Genomic DNA, 8,607 nt, shown 5'->3' with positions numbered 1-8,607 from the left:
ACCCCTCCACTGCCGCTTTTACCAAATTCACCAGTGATATTCATGTTTCCCACCCAATGGGCTGTTTTTCATCCTTGACTCACACAAACACTCAGGAGCCTTAGTCAAAATTGAATGCTTTCTTCCTGACAGATGCTCTTTTCTGGACTTCTGTGACACTATACCTTTTTGGATTTGTTTTCTGCTTCTTTGATTTCTCCTCCCCAGCTTTCTTCTCAAGTTCATTTTCCTCTGCCAGTCCTTTAAAGAGGGGTTTCCTCAAAGTGTGATCTCAGGCCATCCTCTTTCTCTCTCTCTATGTCTACCACTTTCTCCTTAGGAAATTGCACACTTTTGTTCATGGCTCCAACACTGATCTTCTTTTGATTCTTCATCTTCTCTATCTAATTGCCTACTTGTCTCCCAGGCATGTTTAACTCAAAATATCCAAAACAGACATCCTGATTTTTTTTTCTCCAAATTTATTCCTCATTAAGTCTTCCTCACCTACCCAGATATACAAGCAGAAACTGGAAAGTCATCCTTGTTTTCTCCCTCTTCCTTACTTCTGACATTTAAAATATCAGCAAGCCTGCTTACTCTACCTCCAGACTGTGTCTTGAATGTATCCATTTTCTCCAATGTCACTGCCACTGCCTTAGTGTATAAATCACTATTATCTCTTTCCTTGACTATTGTAACAATCTCCAAATTGATTTCCCTGCCTTTTCCCTGGGCTCCCCAAATCAGTTCTCCATACGAGTGATCTTTTTTTTTCTTTTTTCTTTTTCTTTTTTTTCTTTTTTTTTTTTGAGACAGTCTCACTCTGTCGCCCAGGCTGCAGTGCAGTGGCATGATCTCAGCTCACTGCAGCTTCCGCCTCCTGAGTTCAAGCGATTCTCCTGCCTCAGCCTCCCAGGGTAACTGGGATTACAGGTGCATGTCACCACACCTGGCTATTTTTTTTTTTTTTTTTTTTTTTAGTAGAGACAGGGTTTCACCATGTTAGCCAGACTGATCTTGAACTCCTGACCTCAAGTGATCCACCCACCTCAGTCTCCCAAAGTGCTGGGTTTACAGGCATGAGTCACCGCTCCCGGCCACAAGTGATCTTTCAAAAACAGAATATCAAATTATTATCTCTGTTAATAAAAGTACTTTTCATTGTCCCTAAAACAAAATCCAAACTTGTTACCATGGTTTCTGCACCAGACTTGCTTTTCTCACTGGGGCCCCTTATTAATTCCTTGGGTGCTACCACTTCTGGGTACTAGTGTCCTACTAGGACATGGAGCTCTGGCGGTGCCAAAGCACATTTCTCTCCCACTTTTGTACATGTTGCATCTGGTCAGAAGAGTGCCAAATGAGTGGAATCTATCCCTGAACATCAAAGAGCTTTGAGTGAAATTATTTTCCAAGTTTCACTTACAGCCTCCTCCTTTCTATAGGATTTGGCCACAGGTTCATGGAGGAAGGGAATTTGGGGAGCTGATGAATGCGCAGGGCAGAAAGCACATATGAACGTCCTGCACCAGGCTGCACTAAGAAGCTTCCCTCTTTGATGTTTGATGGCTAAGGCTTTGCTTTGTGAGCAAGCTTGCTGTCCCAAAACCTTCCTCCCAGAAGGATTCTCAGTCTGTCAAGCAAATAGAGGCCACCCAAGCCTTTGTCCAGATATGTTTAGAAATATTTGAATAATTTAGCTTTAACCTGTTCCCCACGACTATCACCTACTTTTCTTTAATTCTGTAATCACCACTATTCCCGCCCCCCCCCCCCCCCCAGAATATCTGCATGCATTCCTGAGGTATATTGTTCTTTCTAATGTAGGGCTTTTTCAGCAGGGTGCATATATATATATATATTTAAAATCCTAAAATTCTGTTTTTTTTGAGATGCTTTGATAAGAGTGAAGCTACTTGCTTTCTGGCCTCTGTGACAGAAGCAGTTCTCTGAGATTCATTAAGTTGCTTGTGGTAGCTGAGAACTTGAAATGCACATCAGTTAATTCAACCTTATGAAAGAATGTATCAGGAGACAAAATCAACAATGCAGATAATTCAAACATTCTACCAGCCCACACATCATTTTTACTAACTTATTTGTCCTCAGAGCTGTCAGGCTGAAACCCTGTGCAACATAGGTAATAAACAAATTCAAATCATCATTCTTATATTCATGGCCTGTTCCTGGATTTGGTCATATGACTGTTTATGAGGGAGTTCTCAACTGTGGAGGGAGTATTTTTTTACCCTATTTTCAGTAACTGTTCTATTTTTCTCGATTCTGAATAGGATTACTCACAGCATAGATGCTTCTTGGATTGGAAAATTTTTCTCAAGGCCTTTAATCATTTCTGATTTTCCTCCTGTGAACTGTAGGACAGCACATGTGGCTTTCCTGCAATGGGATCGTCCTTCAAGAGGACCTCAGAGGCTCTCCACCTGGACTGTGACATAAGCAGCTGCAGCAGCCTTGGATGTTTCTGGATAGCCAGCCCCATGAGAACAGCTTTAAAATACGAGACTGGCATTGTGATCAAGAGTGTGGACTTTGCTGCCATGTAGACCTGGATTTAAATCCTGGCTTCAGTGTTTATGGATGACGTTGGACAAGTCATTTAACCTCCTTAAGTCTCAGAGTTCTCATTACGGAAATGGAGCTCTTAGTAGTACCTACCCCCTAGTGTGGTTGTGAGGGTTAAGTGAGATCATCTATGTTCAAAGTGCTTATTATACGGAGACTGGGACATGTAAGTGCTACATAAACGTTAGCTTTTATTAGTCACTGGAGTGGAGGAGAGAGGACTGCTGCCTCCCTCTCAATGTCCCCAGCCTGGGAAGCCTGCCTATGTGCACCAAGGCCCATCTGACCCGCTGGATCAGAAAGGGTGCCCTTCAGGGAGGGACGCCCACCCCCGCAAGCCCCTCAGTCAGTGTCCATACTTTCCTCTAGGTTCAAAGTGCAGCTGCATCTGTGCAGAAACCAGGTGTTGCCTGTGAGTTCTGCCTCGTTGGCCAGAGGTGGAAGGAAGAAAGGGGCAGAAGGAAGGAGGAAAGGAGAGGGGCCTCCACACTTCCAGAGCCCCACTGGGGGTTACCTTTGCTCGCCCCCATTCTTTTTGTCTTGCTCTGAGGATGCCAGGACTTTAAGGACATTGTCAGTGAGCATGTAAGTTCACCCCTGCAAGGTCAAAGGCAGGACAGAAAGAAGATCCAAATGTCCCAGTTAGTCAAGGAAAAACAATCACAAGAATAAAACATTTTTAAAGATTAAAATAATAGCTGCCATCTGTTGAGCAGTTGCTATGTGTTAGGACTTGTGTGAAACATGTTCACACAGTGTCTCTGCTTCCTCACAATACTGTGAAGTAGGTATTATGCTTAATTGAACACGGGTTCATTTAAGAAAACAAATGAAAATATCATTCTAATCCTTGATTTAATTACCCCAAATTCAGGCAGAAGATCAGCCCACCCTAATGGGCAGTGTACTAGGAGCTTCTGCGTAGGGACAACTTTCACCTTCAAAATGCCCTGCGGGCTGCCTCAGCTTCTTTTCCACCAGCCCCTGGGCTCCCAGCTCTCTCAGGAGGCAGTGTTTTGCTGGGTAATTACAGTGAAAGACCGGATTGTCCTGCTCATGTTACCCCCTTCTCCGTATTTACTATAATCAGGAAGTCATGTTTTTCATTTAGGATAAGGCAATTACTCTTCTGTTGACTGAAGTCCAGCAAAAAGCAAACTGAATCTCATTTCCACATTAATGTAACGGGAGCAGGATGGAGAGGCAGCCTGATTTCCTGGTGTCTCAGCTTCTCTCTTCTATATCTGTATCTCCTCTGACGGAAGCATCAGTCATAATAGCAACAACCAAGATGGCATTGAGAGAGTCAAGTATTGTAGTCCCTTTCCCTCATCTTGGGAAATGATGAGTAAAAGTCACCATCTGCTCCCCTGAGCCTTGCTGCAGTGTGACCTAACTTTACATGCAAGTACAACGAATGACCTGCCTCATCCTAAGAAGCAGTAGAATAATATGAAAAGGACTTTTTTTTTTTTTTCTGCTCTTCCTGGGTAGACAAGCAACTCTTTGCAAAGGGAAGGGAATAAGATGTATCACGTCTCTTTAATGATTGAAGATCCAGGTTAACTGTGGTAGAATTAAGCAAAGAGCAAACAAAATGTTCTGAATATGTTTTCTTTTCTCTCAGAGAAAGAAACTCAGTCTTCTGGACTGCTTTGTGCCATATGAAAATCTCTGAGAACCTTCAAGAGCCCAAGAAACAGTTCTTCTCTATGCTCTATGCCATGGTCAGCGGTTAAAGAGAACATTCTGTTCCATTCCTCCAGCTCTGCCTTAGAAACCCAAGTCATGCACTCCTAGGCTCCTGGCATTGTATACCAGCACCAGCAATTTTCTGCCAAAAGCATCAGACAAAATCTACTCTATCTATTTCAGTTCCTCTCTTTTCATCGGATTGTATTTTTACAGGTGACTTCTGATTCTCACACTGCTCTTCAGATTCATATACTGTTGTGGTCTGAATGTGTGTTTTCTCAAAATTCAAATTTAAAACTTAATCCTGAATGTGATAGTATCAAGAGCCGAGGCCTTTTGGAAAGTGAAGGTGGAGCCCTCGTGAGTGGGATTAGAGTTCTTATAAAAAAGATTGAAGGGAGCTACCTAGCCCTTCCATCTCTTCTGCCTTGTGAGGACACAGTGTTAATCCCTTTTGACTTCCCACCATTTGCAGATGCAGAAAGAAGGTGCCATCTTGGAAACAAAGAGCAGCCCTCATCAGACACCAAGTCTGCTGGCATCTTGATCTTGGACTTCCCAGCCTCCAGGACTGTGAGAAATGAATTTCTGTTGCTTATAAATTACCCAGTCTAAGGTATGCTGTTATAGTAGCAGGAATGGACTAAGACTCACGTTGTCAAAATCTTCTTGAGTTAAAGGTGAAGGTACAATCAGAACTGGTACATGGAATTGGAACCACAGGTCTTAGTAAACACTATAAAAAATGCACTGTTTGAATCTATAGAAAATGCTCTCTCTCCAAGTTCAGAAAGAAGTTACAATCTGCTTTTCCTTTTTTTCTTAAGGGAAATAAAATTCCATGTTTCTGGACTAAGAGATCTATACCCCAATCTTTCTCTTTCTGACATTTATAGTAACCTTTGGCAAATTACTCAAGCTTTCTTTGTTCCGGTGAAAAGAAAGTGCACAGGACAGTATTACTAAGTGGCCTGAGCAACATTAGAGGTAGATAACCATGATTCCAAAGGCCTTTAAGAAGGTGTAATGCTATGTGGATGTTTTTATCGAAACCTTATCAGGGTTTTCATAGTTCTCCTTAGAATTAGTCCTGTGGGAATAATAGATGCCTTTTGGGATCTATTCTTACTTCTTTTTCATTCCCCTTTTCTTGTATTAAAATCTACAACTTGAAGTTATTCTGTCATTTAAAAATCAGGTCCATGACCTCATCATCACCGGGTTTTCCTCTCCAGGCCATTTCCAGTAGAATGTTGGTCATATTCCCATGTGAGAGAACAAGTCAGTTATTCATTACATCTGATCAATGAGCTAGTGCTATACCATAAGGAAGTGTAGTAAAACCAGAAACTGAGAAACACTAGAAAAAAATTTGCTTTGTCTTGTGTTTTAATTTGGGGTATGATAAAGTACCACAGGACATTAATCTAGGGACTGAGATAGACTCTTAAGTTTGGCAATCAGTGAAAGAACTTGCTGAATCTCTCTAGAATTAACCTAAAGGAGCCAGCCTCTCTTCTCATGAGAACGATTTATTTTAAGGGTTAGCTGAGAATTAATTCTACAGTGTTTAATTCCACATATAAACTTCATTTTTATATAAATGTTTTGTTGTAACATATTCAATTACTTTCTTTTGTTGTTTTTCTGCGACGTTCCCTTTTTCACCTTTTCTAACTTCTTAAACCAAAATTAAAAAACTCACTTATCTTCTTGCTGTTGTAGTATTTGCTTTCATTTCTTACTTACACTCTGATGATGTTTACCCGATCTGCCCACATCACCTGGATTCCAGGTGTACCATTCTTTCCCTGGGGAAAGCAGTCATTCTTCAAGGCAAGAGGTACAAGAATGAGCTCATGTCAAATGATATTTTCTGATTTTTTTCCTCCAGATGTGGGGATCCAAATCGGATCTTGTGCTTTTGGGTGCTAACTCTGAGTCTTCTTCCTTTATATCTAAATGACAATTTGTGGATCAATGAGGATGTGTCAACTAGCAAGATTGAGGACCTGGAGGGATGCTCTGTGGAAACTGCTTTAAAATCATTCAGAGGGAGGGCACAGAGCTCTGGTTCTGGTATGTTCACTGAATCTGGAGCAGTGGGGAAACTTGCTGAGATTTGGCATTCAAGACCAAAGAGATTTACCTAGGGTCTGTGCCCTGTAGGCCAGAATTATTGCTACTGTTGTTCCTCATTTATGCTACTTTTTCACTTGGAAAAAGATGAAAACTTGTAAGGCAGTGAATCTATCTTTACTCCTTTTCAGATGACTGATTCTAAAGGCAGGGTGAGGTTCCTGCTGACCCTTCTGTTCCATCCTGATTGTCCGCCTTACTGAAGGTCTCTTTTCTACAGCTCACAATAGTCGGGTAGAGCCCAGTGGTGCCGAGCCACAGAAATGAGACCTTGGAGGGAGAAGCACTACAGGCCTCTGCTCCAGTTTCCATAGAAATGAGTCAGAGGTGGTACCAGTCACAGGGGTTCTTAAAGCCAAAGAGAATTTATTTTGAGAATCCCATCACCTAACAAATACCACTCTGCAGTAGTTTTTACAGGTGTAATTTATTTCATTGCTCTGGATAGCTTTGGCTCAGGCTTTCCAATGCCCTGCTCCAGCCTTTCTCCTTAGAATTCTTTTTTTGTTGCTTTCAAACTTGATGGAAAAAGATAACCAATTCATGCCAGTCAAGCTACAGATTCTGAACAGAGGGTTTAAGATAATTTATTACATTTTACATATTTACATTTAATTTATAACATTTATTCCTAAAGGTTTAGGAGAAAATTCAATCCCAGCTAAAGAGCTGTAATTAAAAGAGCACAGAACCAGCAGCCAGAGGCCCCGAGCTCTGGCTGAAACTTTAGCTCTGCCAGAGATGACATTTCCTGTGTGACCTTGGGCAATTCTGCAAGTTTCTGAGCTATGATTTCCTAGTTGGTAAAATAGAAGGACTGGATTGGCTGCTCTTTAACTTTTTCTGGCCCCTGAATTTCTCTGAATCAATGGTGTTATGTAATGGCAAGAAAGAGATTCCATGAAAAAATATCACTGCTCTGTGGTAAAAATGGTGGTAAAAAAATTTATTTGTAGGAAGCTTGTTAGCAGTAACATCATAAGGGAAGGAAAAAGAAAGGAAAGAAAAGAAAAAACCTACCTATTTACCAAACTTCTGCAGTGTGCTAAGCAAATTCACAAACATTATCTCATGTGGAAAGACATAATAATTTCAGGGATTTCCCTCCTAAGGGAGAGAGATGACATTGTTGCTTGTTGCCCCAAAAGTGCTGTGATAGCAACATTCATGGAGTGTTTCTATGCGCCAGGCACTCTTTGAGGCCCTTTACACATACTGACACAATTCATTATTCCCATTTACAGATGCTGCAACTGAGGCATAAAGAGGTTAAGTATCTTGCCCAAGACCATCCATTTAAGTAGCAGAGCCAAACTTTAAACTCAGAAAGTCAGACTCTTGAACTTGCACTTTTAACTGTATTCCCACCTTGCCTCTTGCCATTCATTCATTAAGCAAATATTTGGTGAGCATTGACTCTATGAAGGCATTAAATTAATAATCCCTTTTGAAGATTCCAAGCATGTCACCATGTCTTTGTCTTTAAGAAGCTTACACTATACACAATAGATGATCAGGTATGTGTGTGAAATGAGTGACCACACTCAACCTTAGCCAGGCAGTACTTGATAACCATCTCTATATTCTGAAAATGTTCATAATTTCATTCAAATAAGTAGACAGGGCCTGGCAAGAGGGGTCCCTGCTCTTAGCACCTGCTCCAGAGGTCCCACTCTGGTTCTCCAGCCCTGGTCCTCTCTATGGCCAAGGAATCCAGGGGGCACAGAACGCACCTACCTGGAGCCTGAGTCTCAGTCCCTTCTAACCTCCCTGTTGGGTAGTTGAGTCCTTGCAACGGTCTTCTCCAAACCCCCTGAGCCTACTTCAAGGGCTTGTACTGGAAGCAAACCCCATGAGGGCAGACCACGTCCGCTAGGCACATGCTCCTCAGCCAGGGGGATGGCCAAGGGCAGCTATTTGTGGGAGGGGAGTATGGACAGACCTTAAACCCATGGGCCCACAAGGACCTGTGTGTAGCAGGACTGAACTGAGAATAGAAAGAGGAGTGGGTGGGTCAATTCCACCCACAATCCCACTGCCATGTTCAGTGCAGAACTCCAGAGATTGAGAGAACTCTACATTAGAACCTGGTCTTTTAGGTTGTTATGAAGATAACTTGTCAAGGTAGGAGGACAGCACATGTTTCAATTAAACTTGCTCACTTGGTTTATAGCTTTTACAATGTAGACATATGGGCATATGGTTTCC

This window comes from Macaca nemestrina, chromosome 8 (assembly GCF_043159975.1).
Source record: "Macaca nemestrina isolate mMacNem1 chromosome 8, mMacNem.hap1, whole genome shotgun sequence".
NCBI lineage: Eukaryota > Metazoa > Chordata > Mammalia > Primates > Cercopithecidae > Macaca > Macaca nemestrina.
The sequence above is the reverse complement of the archived record's forward strand: the minus strand, read 5'-3'. Positions refer to the sequence as shown.